Source organism: Arvicola amphibius, chromosome 6, assembly GCF_903992535.2.
Source record: "Arvicola amphibius chromosome 6, mArvAmp1.2, whole genome shotgun sequence".
In the NCBI taxonomy this organism is placed as follows: Eukaryota; Metazoa; Chordata; class Mammalia; order Rodentia; family Cricetidae; genus Arvicola; species Arvicola amphibius.
Window position 1 is genome coordinate 148,667,259 of NC_052052.2, and position 20,694 is coordinate 148,687,952.

A 20,694-nucleotide genomic window follows, 5' to 3' on the forward strand; every position below is an offset into this window, starting at 1 on the left:
ATTTTAGGATTTTTTTTCTGGGGGTGGAATTCTGTGATGGGAAGTGGAAGAGTCGTTTCTGCTGAGGGTTGGCGGGATGGTGGAGGCTCAGTGCGACTTCTTGCACAACTCGGAGATTGTTATGAACAAAGAAGAGAGGCGGGGGTGGCGTGGGGGAAGCCAGAAGTTCTTCACTGGGGAGGACTGGAGGAGGCACATGGTGATGAGCTCAGGCAAGAAACAGACTTATTAACATCAACTTACGTGATCTATGGAATTTATCAGCTTCTGCCTTTGTGCTAGGCACAGTTCTCAATGGCATATTCGTAGGACCTAAGTTAACTGCCTCAAGGATGCAGTGTCCCTATTGGTTAGGAGGACCGTTGCTGAGCCACCACCTCCTGAGGGCTAAGCCCTGAGGAGGAAGCAAGCTGGACTCTGGAACAAACGCGGTCAAATCAGGACTGTCTTCTCTAGCACTGGGAGTTTAGAATCTTCTGAATCCCTTGGGAGCAAATGATGAGACCAGGTGAGACCCACAGAGAAACGGTGGAAGTGGAAGGGAACCCAGAGAAGTCCCTGATGTGACAAAAAGCTTGATCTGCTTCAGGAAGCTTTCTTATTTTCTATATTAGTTGTGTGTGTATGTGTGTGTGTGAGTGTGTGTGTGTGTGCACGTGCACTTGTGTGATTGAGGGTTTGTGCATAGTTATGCAGATTGAGGTCAGAGGTCATTTCTTAGGAGCCACCCACCCTGTTTTGTTTTAAGATTTATTCATCTGTGTGCGTGCATATTTGTTTACAAGAGATTGTGTGCACCAGGTACATGAAGGAGCCCCTGGAGACCGGAAGAGGGCCTCAGATTCTCCTAGAACTTTAGTCAGAGGCATTTGTGGGCCACCATGTGAGTGTTGGGAACTGAACTTGGGTCCTCTGCAACTAATTCATGGCTCTCTCTCTAATTCTGTGCTGCTTTTTGAGATAGGATCTCTCACTGGGACCTGGGGCTGGCCGATTAAGCTAGGTTAAGTGATCAGTACATCCCAGCACCCACCAGTCTCCATCTCCCCGGTGCTGGGATTTCAAGCTTGCAATATTGCACCTGGCTTTTATGTGGGTGTGGGGATTGAACTCAGGTCCTCATGGTTGTGCGGCAGGCACTTTCCCTGCTTGAGCTACCATCCCAGTGGTGTGCTCCAGGAAGCTGATGTAAGTGGGCAGCCACTGGCTTTGCAGAACACAAGGGAACTGGACCTTGCCTGCTCTCTGGCGTCCGTGTCTCCCCATCTCTATCTCTGTTAGTTGTCCCTAGTCTGTGGGGCGAAAGGCCCGGAGCAGACAGTGTGAGCAGCTGGCCTGGAAAGAGCTGCAGAGGCGATGGTATACCCTTCAGTTGTAACTTCCAGCATGTTCCTAGAGATTCTGGGAGCTGCTGCCAATGTGCCAACAAACACAGATCCCCAACACTTTGAGCTTGTCAGAAGAGCAGGGAAATGTGAGAGAAGCCAGCCCATAAGCCCACAGATGAAAACAAGCAAGCGCTGAGAGCAGGTGGGTTGTGGGATGTGGGGTGTAGGGTGGGTACTGACACGGCGGCAGGCCAGGGGCAGCTGTTTCCAGGGTGGCTTCCTTCAGTCTCACCTCTTTTTGTGTCTTTGGAACTCTGTCCTGCGACAGGCCTGATTGGACTTTGCTCTGGTGTGGCTGTCACATCCCTGACCTCTCCAGTCTAAATGACCAGGTTTTGCATCCAGCTCAGGGTCGCACACTGACCTCAGACACAGGTGGTTTTTGTGTGAATATGTGTTATTCCCACCCACAGGTGAAGTTAGTTCCCTTCCACCACTGCTCTTTCTAGTTCTTACAGATAGGGGGCACACTCAAACAAGTTTTCTAATTAAGTAGGTTGAGCCGTGTGATCAGTCTACTTAATGACAGGGTCCTAAGGAAAGGTCTGTGTGCAGGACCTGACTTGGGCTACCTCTCCATCTTCGTTCAACACAGAGCTCAGAGTGGGTTCAGGACGTCTGCTTTCTGGCTTCTATGTCTTCTTATGATCAGCACCTGGGCAGAGGGGTCCAGGAATCCTTTCATTGTAGAGAGAAAAACTGGTTCTCCAAGTTCCTAGTCTGTAACGAAGGCCTCCCTGCCTGACTCAGTGTGGGTCCAGGAACAACCTGGAACAGCACCATGCTTCCTCCCTGTGGCTCAGATTCCAAGCATCTTCATTGTCTACTTGTCTTTGCTTTCTGCTTCCCTGAAAAAATTAGGAGCAATACAAGGGGGTGGGGAATCTTCTCATATCTACTAACCTTGCCATTTCCTTTCCACCTGCAGGCCTGTGAGGCCACCCACTATAGCCAAGAGCTGGCCGGCCCCCTTCCCAGCTCATGGTCTGCTTGCTGACCTCAGACCCCATTCTCACCTCATCCCCTGGTCCTCTTGAACTAGAAAATTCCTTCCTCCACTGAAAATTTCAACATAAGAGTTCAGTAATTCTTTCATTAAAAAACAAGCCCCCTCCCCAAAACATGTTGCCTTGACTTCCTTCTCCCTCCAGGCACTGCCCTGAGCCTTGGTGCTGTTAGTGCGGAAAGCAGTTCCTACCACAAAGGACGTAAGAGAGTTTACTGTGGAGTCAAATCTGAGGAATGTCATTCAAATTTCCCCAAACCCCACATTCGACTGGGGGGGGGGGGGGCTACTCTGAGACTCTTTTGTCAGTTACAAAACCAAGACAGCCATTAATCAAAGTGAGCACATTGGAGGGGGGGTCACAGGACAGCAGTTGCAGGAGGGCACTCTGTGACATTCCTGGCTTTTGGACTGGTGAGAGCCAGTGTGCTGAGGATACATTGTAAGGCTTGGATAGTAAGGAGAACCATTGTGTCAAGACACAGGTGGGTGATGGATGCTTTCAAGAGTCCCCTCCTTGGACATGCTGGCACACCAGGCCACATTGTAAATCTGTGACTTGCACTCAATCTTGGACTCCAAAGACATAAACTCTGCCCCTGCCCTGATTACCTTTCTATGGGAGACCCTGGAAGTCATTCAGGGGTTGGAGATGGCCACTCAGACGCAGCTCCAGGAGGATGCTCTGTGAGTATCTCCACTGGACGCCCCCCGCCACACACCATGTTGTCCATCCTTTAGCTGTTCCTGAGGAGGTCTTCCTTAGGAGAGTGCTCAGGTGGGTTTGTGGACCAGGACCCTGACTGCAGCACCAGCTGGGAAAACAGACTCAGGGCTGCCCTTCAGGAAGGATCATCCCTCTGTGAAGTGTGAGCTCCAGCCTCAGCATCTTTCAGGCCACACTGCATCCAAAGTCAGCATCTTTCAGGTCATCCTGCATCCAAAGTCAGGAGACAGAGAGGGATTTACCTGCTCTTTACATACATGATGTTTAGTTTGAATTGTTGACTTGACACAATGTAACCTGGATGGATTACACTGTGTCTCAATAAGGGATTGTCTTGATTAGGTGGGCCTCTGGGTACCTCTGTGGAGAACTGTCTTCACTGTGTTAATTGAAGCTGAGGACCCACCCACAATGAGCAGCACCATCCCCTGAGCTTTTGCTGGGGTTTATAAGAGTGGAGAAGTGAGTGAGTAAGTGCTGGTACCTTTGTCCCTCTTCCCTTGTCTGTGGATGTGATGTAACTCAAGCCCTTGTTGCTCTGCTGTCCCTACAGTGACGGACTGTGGCCTGGCACTAGGAGCTAAAACAACCTCTTTCTCTCTTAAGTTGCCTTCTACCAGGATATTTTACCACAGCAACAGAAATGAAACCATCACAGATCACTTTCTCCTTTGCCTACAGTCCACATGGAATGATGCTGCCCACAGGTGGGATGGGTCTTCTCACCTCAATTAAACCGATGGAGATAACCCTCACAGACATATCCAGAGGGTTCAGTCAAGCTGATGGTCAAGATAAGCCATTACAGATATGATACAGAAAGGAATGCAAAGAAATGAGGGAAATCCCCAAAGTAAGTACCTCCTGTAAACTGATTACAAACTCCTCTCCACAAAGCTTATCTGCCTGACCCCAAGGAGATTGTAGGGTAATTGTAGCACTTCCAGGAGGAAACCATTGGAGCCCACATGCTGCTCCCTCTGGCTCTCTTCTGCTTGTGGTTCCATGTGGCACTTGTGGATGAGTATTAGGTCTATGGACAATTGTTGGCCCTTGGAGGGGAGGGAAATCTTTCTGTCTTTGAAGCCAGACCATATCTCAAAAAACAAAGGATGGTACCTGACATTTGAGGCTGTCCTCTGGCTTCTGCTCACATTTATACAAAGACACAAATAAGCGATGTGGGATTCCCCTTTGTATGCTGTGAATATGTTTTATTACCATTGGTTCATAAAGAAGCTGCTTTGGCCTATGGCAGAGCAGAATAGAGTTAGGCAGGGAAAACTAAATTGAGTGCTGGGAGAAAGAAGGCACAGTCAGAGAGATGCCATGTAGCTGCTGAAGAAGAAAGATGCCAGAACCTACTGGTAAGCCACAGCCTTGTGGTGATACACAGATTAATGAAAATGGGTTAATTTAAGATATAAGAGCTAGCCAAAGAGTGTTGTAATTAATATAGTTTCTATGTGATTATTTAGGTCTGAGTGGCCAGGGAACCAAGGCATAGTCTCCGTTTACAGATATGCAGACACAGATAGACAGACAGGCAGGCAGACAGACAGAAAGACAGACACATGCACACACACATTTTTTAAAAACCCAAGAAAAATATATTAGAAATCCATGTAAGCCTTATCTTGCAAAGTATTAGCTTAGCAGTTATCAGCAGATCGAAATCTTAAATGCCAGCCCTGGAGTTTGGTTTAGAAACCATCAGATCCACCTCCTTAATGTCATAGCGGGGAGACTTACACAGACAAGTGAGAGCGAGAAGGAGGGAGAAGGCGAGGAGAGAAGGAGGCAGTGTGACAGAGAAGGCACACGTTACAGCTTTTTTCTTTAACGTTCTAGAGCTCAGTGTGCAATGCCGAACCTTGCACACAACACACTGGGGTCTGTCTGCAAGCATGCATGCATGAATGCATGCATACTTGCAGCCATTCACTCTGGAACACGCTGTGCTGCACAGCAGCCCCTTCAATCCTCCCTCCCCAGGGTAACTTCTATCTCTCATATACTATTAATGCACACACTTAAACCTCAGTAGTCTCTGCAGCATCCCTCAGAACTGCTCCGGAGGCTGGCCTTCTGTGCTCTGCAGAGTTTAGCTCTCAGGGATTTTGGAGTCTGTCTTCCCAGGCAGGTTGGTTATTTGTCTACATTTGGGTGGTAACCGAGTCTCTGCAGCTGCAGCTGCTACAAACTGAGCTATATTTAAACCATTCCTTTTAAATTAATCAATTAATTTAATTGATTAATTGATTAATTGATTGAGTAATTGATTGATTGTTTTTTAAAGAAAGGCCCACTGGTTATGCTCTCAGGCAGCAGAGAGGAAAGCATCTTGGATCTCCTGGCAGCAATGGAGGTATGCTGCGAGAGTGCTCTGCCATCAATTAATTCATTGACGTCCATCGTGTTCCTGGCTGGAGGCCCACGAGGAGAGCAGGCACAGGGGTGATGGAGGACTATGCTGGGCCTTCAGGCTGTGTGCAAGCCAGGCAGCCGGGACAGCCAGTGCCATCTGTAACAGAGCAATGTCGGAGACTAGTCAGGCCGATGCTGGAGTGAGACTCAAGGCATTTAAGGCTGAATGGAGCCACACACATTTTATTCTGGTTTTTTTCTTCTCCCTTTGGTCAAGTCACCCAAAATGCTGACATTTTGCCCTTGATTGACGAGCATCACCCACCTTACCATTCTGAACTCGCTCTTATCGTGGGTATGGGTCCCATACCTCTCCCACCCCCATCACTCCAGCAGACACAGAATTAAGTCTTTGACAGTGTTCCACAGATTCCTTCATAACTTCGGGATGTGTGGAGAACACAACTCTGGGTCTGATAGTTAGCTGGAATCACAACACTGGCATCAGCTCTCTCCAGCGACATAGGTCCTTTGGCTAGAATGGAGGGTATTTGACACAGTGTGCCCCACCTCAGCCCATGGTTTTACTGTTCATAACTTCAGCTACCTGTAGCCAACAGAGATCTAAAAATATCAAAAGGAATATTTAAGGAGCAACCCACAAAACTAAATTGCCATCCTAAGTAACTTGAGATCCTGAGTCATCCTCTCTGTCTCGCTCAGGACATGAACATCTCTGTTCATGTATGTTCATATATGCTACCTTCTCATTAGTCACTTAGCGACTGCATCCGTTACTAGATAGATGGTCGCAATGCTGCAGAGCTTCAACGAAGGGGTCCCTATTTTATCCAGCACTGCTATTGTTCTCTTTAATGTCTGCTATGCTTGCTTCACACTGTAAGTTTCATTTTGGATGCATGTGCTGAGGGTTGCTACATATCCCATTTCAGGGCTATAAGCCAATAATGAAAGTCACCATCTTTACTGTAATTGTATATAAGTAAAGAATGACTTCAAGCACAGATGCACTTTCTCCAGGGGGAACTGGAAGAGAGTCACAGGAAGACCCCGGGGAAACAGGTTGTGTGTGCTCTCTATTGTCCCTTCTGCCATGAACATATTCAGAGCCCAACCTTGCAACTTAGAGTTTCCCTCAAGACAGACGGATGGAGTATCTGAGGTAGTCACACACAGGGACACCAGGCAATGGACAAGAATTGGGTCATAATGGAGGAGAGCATTTGCATAGGTTAAGCAATGTTTATGGAGATGAAGGTGACCTTGAGAATTGATGCTTGAAATGGAGGCAGGTGTCAGAGGTCAAAGTTCAGCATTGTACACAGTGAGCACAGAGTCTCGTTTGTGAAGGACTGTGCCTTCTGGTCTCCTTGGAGGTTTTTACCCTCCAGAAGATTAATCAGCCAGAATTGGCTTGTCAAAAAGGAAATTTTCATTGCTAAGTAGATTCAGTTCACCTGCTCTGGGAGCCCTTGCCAATTCTTTCTCCAGGATGTCCTCCACAAGAGAGGGTCTATTTCTGTCATCTTTGCCGGTATGAAGGTCCACAGAGCTTCGTGGATAAAACAGGACCAACAGATTTTGTTTCTTTTTTCTGCAATTCAAGTCAGTCATTTAAGAAGATAAGTGTTCGATATTCAGGTTGTTTCAGAAGGCAGCCATCAGCCTGCAGTCAGCCTCTCTTCTATAGGGTTGTCCCTCTGTGCCTGTGAGGAGAAACCAGAAATCCATGCTAAAACTTCTCGGTTAGCTGGAGAGATGGCCTGAGTTTACCTGCGTTCAGAGGAGGTTCACAACCTCTTGTAAATCCAGTTCCAGGGTTCTGATGCCATCTTGTATGGGCACCTGCACACATGTAACATATTCTCTCTCTCTCTCTCTCTCTCTCTCTCTCTCTCTCTCTCTCTCTCTCTCTCTCTCTCTCTCTCTCATTTTTTCTCTCCTTATGTGTGTGTGTGTGTGTCTGTCTCTCTTTCACACATACACACACATAAAGATACAAAATAAATTATAAACATTTCTCTTTATAGAAACTTGCCAGCAGCCACCTTCCATTGTGAATCCGTGTGTGTGTGTGTGTGTGTGTGTGTGTGTGTGTGTGTACTGTCTGCAGGTCTCTCCTGAAAGTCCCCGTGCTTCCTTGGACTTGCACATTCACATATTCAACCAACCGTGAGTCAAACATCTTTCTCTAAGGGGCCTGTACCTGTGTGAAACACTCTCAGCTCTTTCTTTAGGAACCTGCGCCTGTGTGAAACACACTGAGCTCTTTCTCTAAGGGGACTGTACATGTGTGAAACACACTCAGCTCTTTCTCTAAGGGGACTGCACATGTGTGAAACACATTCAGCTCTTTTTTTGTTATTATTTCCTAAGCAACTGAACACAAACATGATTTACACAGCATTTTCTCCATATTGGCTATTATAAATAATCTAGAGTCCGTGGGAGGCCACATGGAGTCTCTCTGCAAATGCTGCAACATTTGATGGACAGGCCTGGAGCAGCTTGGCTGGGGTCCTAGAGGCAACCCCAGGAATACGAGGAACAGCTGCACTCTGGGGCTGCCTTATCTGCTGTCTTCCCACATTGCAAGAATCCAGACGTCACTGCTAGAATCCGAGGAAGAGCTCCTTGAAGAGATAGACATGATTTGGAATCAGCCTGGGATAACTCTGAAGCCTTCCACATGAGGAAAAATGCCTTGAAAGGCCTTTGAAATGACGTCAAATGTTCAAGACAACATGAGAACATGCTCACAGGCCACAAGGCTCAGTGGATCATGATTGTGACTGGAATCTGCCTCAAGTGGAGGTACATGTTCTCACAACTCACTCATACACCAGGTGTGTGTTGATACACAGCTGCATGAGGCTGGTACTAACAAGTCAACACAATCGTAATGGTTATCGAAAGGCAAAATACTGGGGCTACTTTATTTGGGTTTGTATGTTCATGCATGTGGGTGCACATGGATGTAGATGCATGTAAAGCCCAGAGCCAGAGGACAGCCCCCGGGGGTTGTTCCTCTGTCCACCTTGTTTTGTTTGACTGTGTCTTTCGCTGGCCTGAGGCTTGAGCATTAGGCCCTTTGAGCTCTTTGGCCAGCAAGCCCTAGGGACCCGCTGGTCTCTCCTCTCCAGTGGCAGGCTTACAATTGTAAATCATCTGACTCTTTTGACCTTTTGTTTTGTTAAAATACGGGTTCTAGGGATCAACCTCAAGCCCTTTACCAGTGGAGCCATCTTCCGGGCCCCGCCTCCACTTAATATTAATTAATTAGTTAATTCCTCATATCCAAATGAGGTGAACATCTCAGACAGCCCTCAGATTACTCATGTGCAGGCTGGCGGGAAAGGCAGTGAGGACCATGCTTCTTTTCCATGTGGGTCCAAGCTCACCCTCCAGAAAGAACACATTTGGTTTCTGTAGGTTCCCTGAAGAACCTTGGTCATCTGGTAAATTTGAATGAGAATTCCTCTGTTCTGTATTCCTTCTACCCCACATTTTGTTTCACAGAATTAAAAATAAAGCAGAAGAACATAATTTGTTCATTGCCACAAGATCCTTCTTCAAATATTGTTTCTGAAAGAGCAATTAAAAGTGAATTAAAAATGAATTGTGGGCAGTTTTTGAAATGAGTGCTTCATTTCTAAAGCTGTCGAGATAAAGTTCAATTGAGCCTGCAAGAGTTCTCTCCAAAGCAATTTCAGAAAACAAAGCACTATGCAAACTGTGATCACCAGGGGACTCACATCCACGACTGAGGTCTGCTGCCCAGGGCCTGCACATGCACATCTGCAGCTGGTCTTCACACTCCCACAACAACACAGGAGAACACAAGTTAGGGGGAAGTGCTAATTGGAGCGGGAAGAAATCAGAACTGCCATAAATGTCAGGCTCGCAAGGCAAGTTGGCCACTGCACAGCAAATCCGGGTCAAAGTGCTCTTTGTTTTCTAAAGCCAGGCTCCTTATGTTGCTTTCTGTTCCAGGAAGCTGCACTGGCTTCCCATGGTTCTTAGGAAAACATTGTGAGCTGCATGGACACCTCAACACATGTGACACACACACACACACACACACACACACACACACACACACACACGCCAAACAATAAATAAATCCCGAAAAATATTTCTTTATAGGATCTTTCCAGTAGCCACCTCCCCACACAAAGAACATGATTGGATAAATCCAGATGTAAAAATCTATCTACCTTCCTATGTCTATCATCTTTCTACCTATTGGTCTCTATCATCTATATACCTATCTATCATTTATCTACCAATCATCTGTTATGTATGTATGTATGTATGTATGTATGTATGTATGTATCATCTATTTATCTATCTATCCACTTACTACTGGTACCTATCTACTAATCATCTATCTATCTATCTATCTATCTATCTATCTATCTATCTATCTATCTATCTATCATCTATCTATCTATCTATCTATCTATCATCTATCTACTTATCATGTATGTATCATCTACCTACATACCTACATCTATCTGTCATCTATCTATCTATCTATCTATCTATCTATCTATCTATCTATCTATCTATCTATCCATCCATCCATCCATCCATCCATCCATCCATCCATCCATCTATCTATCTATCTATCTATCTATCTATCTATCTATCTATCTATCTATCTATCTATCTATCTATCTATCTGCCTATCTACTTATCCTTTATCTGCTGGTCATCTACCATCAGTCTATCTCTTTACCTATTATCTATCTATTTTTCTGTCATTCTCATGACTGCTGTGCTTCCCTCTCTCTACCTATCTACTGTTTGTATATCTGTCTGTGCACATGTCTGCTACTTGTTCTTTTCCCTAGAGAAGCCTCACCAGAGCTGCCCTACTCTGTGACAGTCCTGCTGTCTCCACCGTGTTAGCAGATTACTTTTTATGAGGAAACCCTTCTGAACTAATTATTTGATGCTCTATTTTCCCTCAAAGTTATAAACAAAGATGAAATGTAAATTTAAGAAAGATGGATAAAATGAGCTAGCAAGATGGCTCATGGGTAAGGGCAATTGCCACTAAACCAGAAAACCTGAGTTCTTTCCCTAGAATCCATACAATGAAAAGAAGTGACTGATTTTTGTAACATGTCCCCTGACCTCCACACATACACTATGGTGCCTGTGTGCCTACACATGTACAGATACAAAGAAATAATTATAAAAATAAAGGAACAGGAATAAACTACCACTAAAATGCAAGTGTGTCGTGAGAAATAAAGAGAATGAGAAGGAGGAGGAATAGAATGGGTAGGCAGTGAAGAGAAGTCAAAAGCTCAGCCAGTCCTGGGATCAGGACATCCCTCTTTTCTGAAGATGAAATCAACCTTCTCCATGCTGTCATGACTGAAGCCCAAGCATCAGTTTGCTAAGGAAGCATTGGCACCACAGCCAGCCTTACCGGCTAACAGGCACAAAAGGAATGGCTGCTCATGCAGCTCCTCGTCTTCATGAACTTAGTGCTTGCTTGCTTGCTTGCTTGCTTGCTTGCTTGCTTGCTTCCTTCCTTCCTTCCTTCCTTCCTTCCTTCCTTCCTTCCTTCCTTCCTTCTTTCTTCTTTCTTTCTTCCTCCCTCCCTTTCTCCTTCCCTTCTTCATTTCATCTTTTCATTCATATAATATAGAAATGCATCCTTATTCCAGAACATCAGCAACTTCAGTGTATTTAAACAAACAAACAACAACAACAACAAAGTATAGGATCCAGATAACCTCTAAGTTTTCTTCTTATTCCTCTTTTGCAAAGCAGCGTTGGAGACTGGATACATGTATTTTTTATTTTAATTATTCTTCCACAAATAAGGAACTAAATAGATTCTCTAGAAATGGGATATTATGTATGCTTATATAAAACCAGTCTTGTGCGTGTATCCTTATCCCGTGTTTTGAAATTGGCTCCTTATCACACAACAGTAAGCTCTTTTTGTTCATTTGAGTGGCTGAACAGATGCCCCTGGGAAGATGGTCACAGTGTTGTTTGTGGTGGGCTGTTGTGCCAGTTTTTCAGGCTTTTTTCCCCTTCAGTGCTCCTTCAATATTTTTGTCTATAAATTTTATATGATGGATTTGTCAATAGCACATAATTTGCTTATTTGATGTGATAACTCAATGGTTTTCATCATACTGCAGGCTAGCAATCATCATATTGATGTCAGAGCATTTTTGTCTCCTCAGAGAGATAGCACTTAGTCTGAATGGGGTCACCTCTTATTGTGGAATATTTGTTTACACTGTGTGAAGATGTGTCACTGTGATTGGTTTAATCAAGTGCTGAGTGGCCAATAGGTAGGCAGGAGAGAATAGGCGGGACTTACAGAGAGACAGAGGATGCTGGGAAGAAGATAGGTGGAGTTGCCAGCCAGATGAGGAAGCAAGATGGGCAGTACAGAGACGAGTTAACGCCATATGACAAAGTGTAGACAAATGTAAACGGGCTAAGTTATAAGAGCTACTCGAGAACAAGCCTAAGCCAAGGCTGAGTTTTCCTAATTAATAACAAGTCTCTGTGTCATTATTGGGGAGCTGGCAGTACAAAGAAAGACTCGTTACAACCTCTGTCTTCATTAATGTCATGTCTTTATGGATTCGCCGATTTTGGTTTTTCTCATCTCCACATTGTGCGATGTGTGGCTATTGTTTTTGGCTGTGTTCTTTCGCTGGATGTGCCATTTCAAGATGATGCAGCATGCATGCATCAACTCTACTTCTTATCACTAGATAATGATCAACTGCATTTTAATGGACCATATTTTTCAGTTCATCCATTGATGAACTTTGGATGTGTTATACCGCATGGTTGTTAGTAACAACACTATCCTCTCTACACTCATGTGCAACAAAGCATGATTCACAACAGGCAAGTAAGAGAATTCCCCAGGAGTCTATAAACAGATGAGCCAATAAAGCAAATGGGGCTTATTTGCGCAATGTCATTTGAAGCACAATTTAGCTGTAAAGAAGAATGAGATTATGTCATTTGCAAAAAAAAAAAAAAAAAAAAAAAGAATAGAACTGGAAATCATCATGTTAGTAAAATGAGTCCTACTGAGATAGGCAAGTGTCAGGTGCTCTTTCTCACACATGGAACCAGGCTGCTGCTAACTTTCAAGCACATATTCTCATCAGAACATACATCTTCAGACCTCTTGAATGTAACCCTAAAAATAGATTTCCTGAGTCATATGGCAGTGTTTAACTTTCTGAGGCAGTGTGTGTTTTTCAAAGTTGTATCAAGGAGACCACTTGTTCTTCCCAGCCACCTGGCTAGCTTAGACCTGAAATAATCACATAGAAACTGTATTAGTTAAATCACTTCTTGGTCCATTAGCTCTAGCTTCTTATCGGCTAATCTCTTACATATGAATTTAACCAATTTCTATCAATCTGTATATCACCACGAGGTCATGGCCTACTAGCAAAGTTTCAGCATGACTATCTCTGGCTGCGGCTCCATGGCATCTCTCTGACTCTGCTTTCTTCCTCCCAGCATTCCATTTAGTTTTCCCTGCCTACCTAAGTTCTGTTCTATCAACAGGCCAAGGCAGTTTCTTTATTCATTAATGGTAATCACAGTACACAGAGGGAACTCCCACATCACAAAGTAGCTACAACAATTTTTGTTTCTGCTGCCAAGGTAAAAAAAAACCAATTTCTCCATGTATACTAATGTACACATGTACCTTAAGGTAGGTGTGAAATCTTACATAATTACGGTTTTGATTTGCATTTATCTGATGACTGACATTTTTGGGCAGGCATTTTTTTCCTTGGGATTATTAGACAGCAGTTTATTTTCTTTGGGGAACTATCCGTAGAAATGGTTGACTATTTTAATTTGAGCCATGTGTTTTGGTGCTACTAATTTATAAGAGTTCAATGTATTTTAAAAGCAGTATTTATCCAGTATTGACCTCATGTCTACCCACAAAACAAATGGTGATTTGTTTGAAATCAAAATCCTATCCCTGCTAATCAGTGAAATGAAATTAGGAGTCAACAGCAAAATGAAGACCGGGAAATATATTAACATCTTAAACAAGCAGCAAGTCAAGAAGGAAGCCACAGGGTCAATTGGAAAATACCTCTAAGTAAGCGAAAACACATGTCCCCAAACTGACGTCTGTATTGAAAGCACTGCCTTGCTGCTGTGTGTGGGTAACCCTTCACACTAGAAACAGAAAAACATCTCCAACCAACAGTGTCATCTGACATTTGATGGAACTAGGAAAAAAAACACGTTAAATCCAAAGTTATTTGAATGAAGGACATAAATATTATGACAGAAATAAATAAAATAAGCAGGAAAACAATGAACTAAAATGAACCTGTCAGGTGTGACAGCAAGGGACTAGTCTATCTACCTGGGGTGGGGATACAGGAGATCACCTGAGCCCAGGACTTTAAAGCCAGTCTGGGCAACAATGAGACCCTGACTCAAAATTAAGTGGATGCTGAAAACAGAGCTTAAGTTCTGTAAGATCAGCAAGTGTTCTTAACCACTGAACCATCTCTTCAACTCTGAGGAAAAGTTCTGGATTAAACACTGGCAAACTTTATTTAGCATACAGAAAGGCTCATCCACCATGACCAAGTGGGGCTGGGTGCTGAGTCTGGAGAGGGCCTAAGACCCCATCAAGCCAAGCGATGGTGAAAAGGAGCTGAGCACACACAAGTGAGCAAGTAGGCAAGCATGCATTCAGTTTCCTTTGCCCTTGACTGTGATGTGATGGGACTAGCGGACTGAAATCTCTGCCTTGACTTCCCCACCATGATGGATTGTAACCTGGAACTGTAAATCGACATAAACCCCTTTTCACCCTAAGTAACCTTTTATCGGGGTCTTTTTTCATAATAACAAAACTAGAACAAAGAGTAACTACATAAGGGTGCAAGAGACACACATCAGGAGATCTTACACAGCCTTAATCACGAAGGAAATTCTGTCGCTTGCCACATCGTGGATGAGTTTTAATGAGTGACCCTATGTGATGCATAGTCACATGAAGAGCTAGAAAAATGTTACAATTCCATGTGCATGATTGGCTAAGGTAGTCAAACACCTGGGATAGAAATGAAAGCAAATGTCAGGAGCTGGCAGAGGGAGAAAGGGAAGCCATTCCACTGGGACAGTTTTGGCTTGTTTTTTTTTTTTTTAAAGCCCCCAAACAAAACAGAATAAAAACCAGAAATCTATTGTGCAGTGACATGAGCAGATATAACAAAACAAACAAACAAACAAAAGTCACCAGGTAGAAGTGGTGGTTTATCACTTCCATGATTTCAGAACGCAGGAGGCTGAGGCAAAAGATAATAACCCAGGTTAGCCTGGGCTACAAAGTCAGACCCTGTCTCAAAAAAACAAAAAGCAAAACAAGAAAAAAAAAATCACATTTAAACGAGTGTGTATTTTAGCGCCGGGGGTGGTAGTTAGTTGGTAAAGTGCTTGTGTACAAGCTCGAGGGCCAGAGTTCAGCTCTCCAGAACCCACATAAAAAGACAAGGACTGTGGTGCACGCTTGTAATCCCAGCCCTGGGGAGGCAGAGGCAGGAGGATCCCTATGGCTTCCTAATCAGCCAGTCTAGCCTAATGGTGAGCACTAGGGTTCCTGAGAGACCTTCAACAACAACAACACCACCACACCAACAACAAAACAAATAAAATAAAAAGCCAATTAAAATAGTGGAATGAAATAAAGGAAAACAATTGGTGTTGACCTCTGGTCTCTGCATGTGTGCCTGCACATATAACATATATATACATACAGATGACCTCATAATCATCTGTCTATCTTTCTATCTATCTTTCTTTCTATCTATCTATCTATCTATCTATCTATCTATCTATCTATCTATCTATCTATCATCTATCTATCTATCTATCTATCTATCTATCTATCTATCTATCATCTATCTATCTATCATCTATCTATCTATCTATTTATCATCTATCTATCTATCTATCTATCTATCTATCTATCTATCATCTATCTATCTATCTATCATCTATCTATCTATCTATCATCTATCTATCTATCTATCTTTATCTACATATAAATATTTATTAATATATACATATATTATATATATTTGCCTCAGTGTGAACTTGAAGCTCTAGCCCATCCTTCTGCTTTTCTTTTCTTTCATATAGGTACATATTCAGAATTGAAACACAAAACACAAGTAAATATCACCCTCAGGATTACATAAATCTTGTTTTCTTACCTTCTACATTAAGAAATGAAAAACATGAGACTATTATCTCCCATAGTACATCATTTGTCTGTCAGAATATTAGATATGAAAGCTTCACTTTGGCAGGGACCTGGGGCCATCTCATTAAACGTCTCTGTCAATCAAGGGGTGTTTTTCCATCATTTCGGATAATCACACATCTTCTATCACATGGCTTCATGGGAAACTAATTACTTTTTGGAACTAGTTTAAAAGATTTAATTTCAATATTGATATTCATCATTTGCCTATCTAATGCTCGGCACTCATTCTAATTCTAATTGTGCCTTCATAATGGCATACAGAAAGTTTAATTTCACTTAGCTGTGACAATATTTCCAGAGTTTGCAGGCTGACTCTGCTCTCTGTCCCCAGCTGCTGCTTTCCTTCTGGGTCTGTGCTCACGCCACCACACCAGTTTTTTCTTACTGAATGAACCCTCATTATGTAGTATCTGGCTTGGCAATATTGTCCTAACTTTGCCTTCATTTTTAATATATACCAGAGAGGCTTCTGTTTGTTATTTGGTGCCTCCAGAATACAAGTGGATTAGAATTGAGAGTTAGTTGTTATTTTCTAAATATTTGCTTTATTTATTAATTTATTTTGGTTTTTTCAAGACAGGGTTTCTCTGTGTAGCCTTGGCTGTCCTGGAACTCATTCTGTAGATCAGGCTGGCCTCGAACTCTGCCTCCTGATTGCTGGGAATGAAGGTGGGCACCACCATTGCCCAGCTCTTCGTTTTATTTTCAAGTGTGTGTGTGTGTGTGTGTGTGTGTGTGTGTTCCTGGGAGCCAGGTGATGGTATCAATCCCCTGGGATTACAGGGGATTGTGAACTGCCCAACATGGGTACTTGAAAGAGAACTCAGGTCCTCTTGCTGAACCACATATGTTCAGCCACAGAGCTGGAGAGATGATGGCTCAGCTCTCATAGCTATGGAAGATTGGGATCTGGAATTTGGATTCCCAGAACCCAGATAAATCCTGGGTGAATGTAGTAACCTATCTATAATTCCAGTTCATAGGAGGAGACAGGAATTCCCGGATGAGCTGGACATTAGACTAGTTATATTGACTACCTCCAGGTTCTATTGAAAGGTCATGCCACAATATGTAAGTGAGGAAACTCTTGTTGCCAACCTCAGGCCTTCACAACCACATGCCTATGCATACACACTCACACACAGTGTGCACACATGAGAACATGCAAGTGAACATGCAAAAAAACACATCAAGCACACAGACAAGTGAATTTTAAAAAGAAAAAAAAAAGGTAACCAGGAGGTAATTTAGCACTGATTTCTTAGTCTCCTGCTCAGTGATTCAAAGCCTGAGATGCCCAGGGAAAGGCAGAGCTCACTGACTCCAGTTTCTCACCTACCTCTGGGGAAGCTCTGGCCCCAGGCGGTGTGTGCCAGGCTAGGTGAGCATTGTGGGGCCATTGAAGTCAATGTAGCCAGATTTGTTGTGCTTGAGCCCATACACTGTAAACATATCAAACATATTTGCTCCCACAATGCGATGTCCCTCTGCTGTGTTTTTGACAGTTTACTGGTGTGTCAGCCATGACTGAGAAGCTAGATTTGCTTGTGAGTTGCACTCATTAGTGATGCTCAGTGGGTTTTTAATACAGCCCTCTGAGGAATCCAACACCCAGCATAATGGCACATGAACCCCCTCAGCACCAAGACAATCAATCACTTTATGCCCCAAACCCCATCATAGACAGAAAAATGGGCGATACGTCTCTGGCGTCATTAAACTAAGCTATTAAAAATGTTTATGGACACAAAACATTTGAAAATTAATGATTGCGATGACATCATTTATTCTTCTTGTTTCATAATTTTCTTAAATCGTTCTGTGTCCTTATATCTGCTGTGTAATCAGATTATGTGCAGACAATATTAAAGTCGCAGCAAGGACGAGACATCTTCGCTTTGGGAACCTCAACCCAAAGTTCTTCTTATTGAAGTTGCCTAAAGACTACTTGAACTGCACACACTATAAGAACATCCAGCCGTGTCCCACAGTCTCCTTCCACATCCCAAATTTCTGCTTTCTTTCTTCATTTCCCAGGTAACTACTATTCCCAAATACACATTATCATTATGATGGTTTTATAAAAGTTATGTTACTATAAAGGGTTCTATAAGTCCTAAGACATATTTTGTTAGTTGTTCTACTTAAAAGGATAATAACGGTCATATCAACAAGAGGGGTAACTCACATATCTGGTGATGAACACTGGTTGTTTCTAATATTTTTTAATATGTACAAGATATATTTTAATACATATATTGGCACTGCTGTGATTTGATACACACCATAATGTTTGCTTGTAAAGACTGGAATTAACCTCAATAAAAAGATTATTGAATTCCCTAGTTACTACAGGATATACAAGCACTGAACTTCTCAGTAGGCTGGGTTTAGATTTGCTAGGCCCATCTAGCAGTTATACTGGGAGCAGTGAAACCTTTAGGAGGAGGGGTCTGGTGGAAGGAAGTTAGGTCATTGTAAATGTGCTTTGCAGGGGATATTGGGACTGCAACCTCTGTACTTAGTGGCCACCCTGAGGTGAGAGCCACTGCTCCAGCGTGCCATCCCATCGTGTCATTCTGTATAACCACAGGGGGAAAAAACCAGGAAGGACCCTGAAACCAGCAACCAAAATGAAGCTTTCTCTTCAGTTGATTTCCTTAGGTATTTTGTTACAATGATGGAAACTGGCCAACACACAGTATGCTTCTATTTTTTCTCCTAAAATTGATTATACTAACCTATATATTTTTTAAAATTTATTTATTCTGTGTCTTTTACATCATGTATCCTGATCCCATTCATTCCCCTGTCCCTTTGCATCCGCCCAAATAAAACAAAATTTAAGAGAAAATATAAAAACAATAAAAGGAAGAAATTAAAAATCTCATCATGGAAGCTGCAGTGTGACACAGTGCGTCGCGCCATAAACCCCTTTGTGCATATGTCTTTACTTGCCAGTGTTCATTGTGAAGAGTCACTGGTCTGATGTGAGACCTGGTTTCTGCCCCACTATGGATGCTGGGCCCTCACTAGGGCTCTTCCCGGATATCTTCTTGCTGCCCTGTTCAACCTATATTTCTAAACATCATGTTTAAGGGTTTCTTCATCTCCAAACGTCAGTCTTGTAAGATTGGGTGTCCACCCAGAGTGGCAGGTACGCTGGTAGAGCGAAGAGATCAGCTTACAAACCTTGGTGCATGGCCCTCCCTGCCTTTTCTCGTACTGAGTAAACAGGAGGCTCAGTCATACACTTCATCCCCATCTCCCCTGTCTGCCCGTGGCTTATGCTTGTCTTTTGTTCCAACAAAACCCCGCGTGGGTTCGTCTCTGTTGCAGCACGTTTATTGTAATTCTTCTCAGAAGCATGACCATGCAGGCAAGCTTGGTTGTGAGCAATTTTCAACTATAAAATTCAAGTTTGGGTGGGTGAGTACGCATATAGAGTTTGGGTCAGGTCGGGGAACAGCTAAATCAGAAGGTTTTAGCAGGGGTCCGTGTTCTCTGTTCATTTGAGGTGAGGCCTAAGCTGACTCAAGGCACCTTTGAAAAATGAACCACCTGAGTTTATTTCTCATGCCAGCAATGCCTGCATCCCTGGATTCACCTAGTCTTTCTCTATCACTCGTGGTCACCAGGAACCATGTACTTACCTTTTATTAGACACTGCGTGGTTTGTGTCCTCGGGATTTTGTTTACAGTAATTATATCTTTGTTGCTGAGGGAAGGAGGTGTCTGATGTTCCTTCTCCGTCAGACTTTGTCTCACGATTGCACTGCTCTGCTGGAGGGGACAGGTGAGTTCTTTGTCTTCGTTCTCTGGAGAAGATCATGTCACCTGTAACGGTCTTGGTGGTCAGGGAGAACTGGGGAGAGCTCGGGCACAAAACAACATGACTCCAGTTGTTCTTCATCAAAGTGTTCTGAATAGCCTGAGGGCTATTTACGAAACGGATCAGCTATGTTAGATTAAGTAAGGGATAGACTGCAATCCCCTTCCCCGTTTAATCTAAGGTTTCAAGCCCAGCCCTGTTACTAAGATCATCGTGCTAGACTACTATTTTTTCTTTCTTTTCTTTTTGTCACACTACCAAAGCTGAACCTATGACCTCATGCATTCGGGTCAAGCACTCTACCTGAGTTCCAGCCCTCGGCACCTGTTAGACTATTATTAAGGAATAATTTTTATGGACTCCCCCCGCCACCGCCCCATTTTTCACACACAATTTGCGTTTTCTCTTCTTAACTTTGCAGAACCTTAGGAAAGTTTCTCAGATGACTGTTCCCTCAAAGACTCCACTCTTAGTCTCACCAGTGAGGCTGCACTCACTTTGGGGCCGCATTCTGTGTCCTGCATCCAGGAAAAGCCCACATCCTTCCACACGAGCATCAGTGCCTGTCCCTGGCCCAGGAGTTTCCTATAGAGACAGGAATGAAGCTCATGTGCAATTGCATAAATGAGTCTATATTTCAAGTTGGGTCTCCAAAGTAGAGTCTTCAAAAGTCTAATGCCAGCCTTGGGAGGAAGCGGAGGAGTCTGGTTTGTGATACTTTTTGCCAGGCCAGGAGTTTTTCTTCCAACTCTGATTGGTCTGAGGCCAGAGAATTGTTCGAGTGATGACAATAGCTGTCCTCTCCACGCCCCCCTCTCTCCTGGGCCACACTGTCATGTCCTCCTTTGGAGGATGAGGTTTGTAACACCACAGTACTTTCTGGATACATGTTCTTGGTGACACAATAATATTTTCGTACCAAACACATAAAAAAAAAACCCTCTCTACTTGAGAAGGGCTATTTCAATACTGCTGCTTGAGTCAGAACACTCTTACCAACTATTGTCACATCCCGAGACTGTGTAATGAAGTTAACCT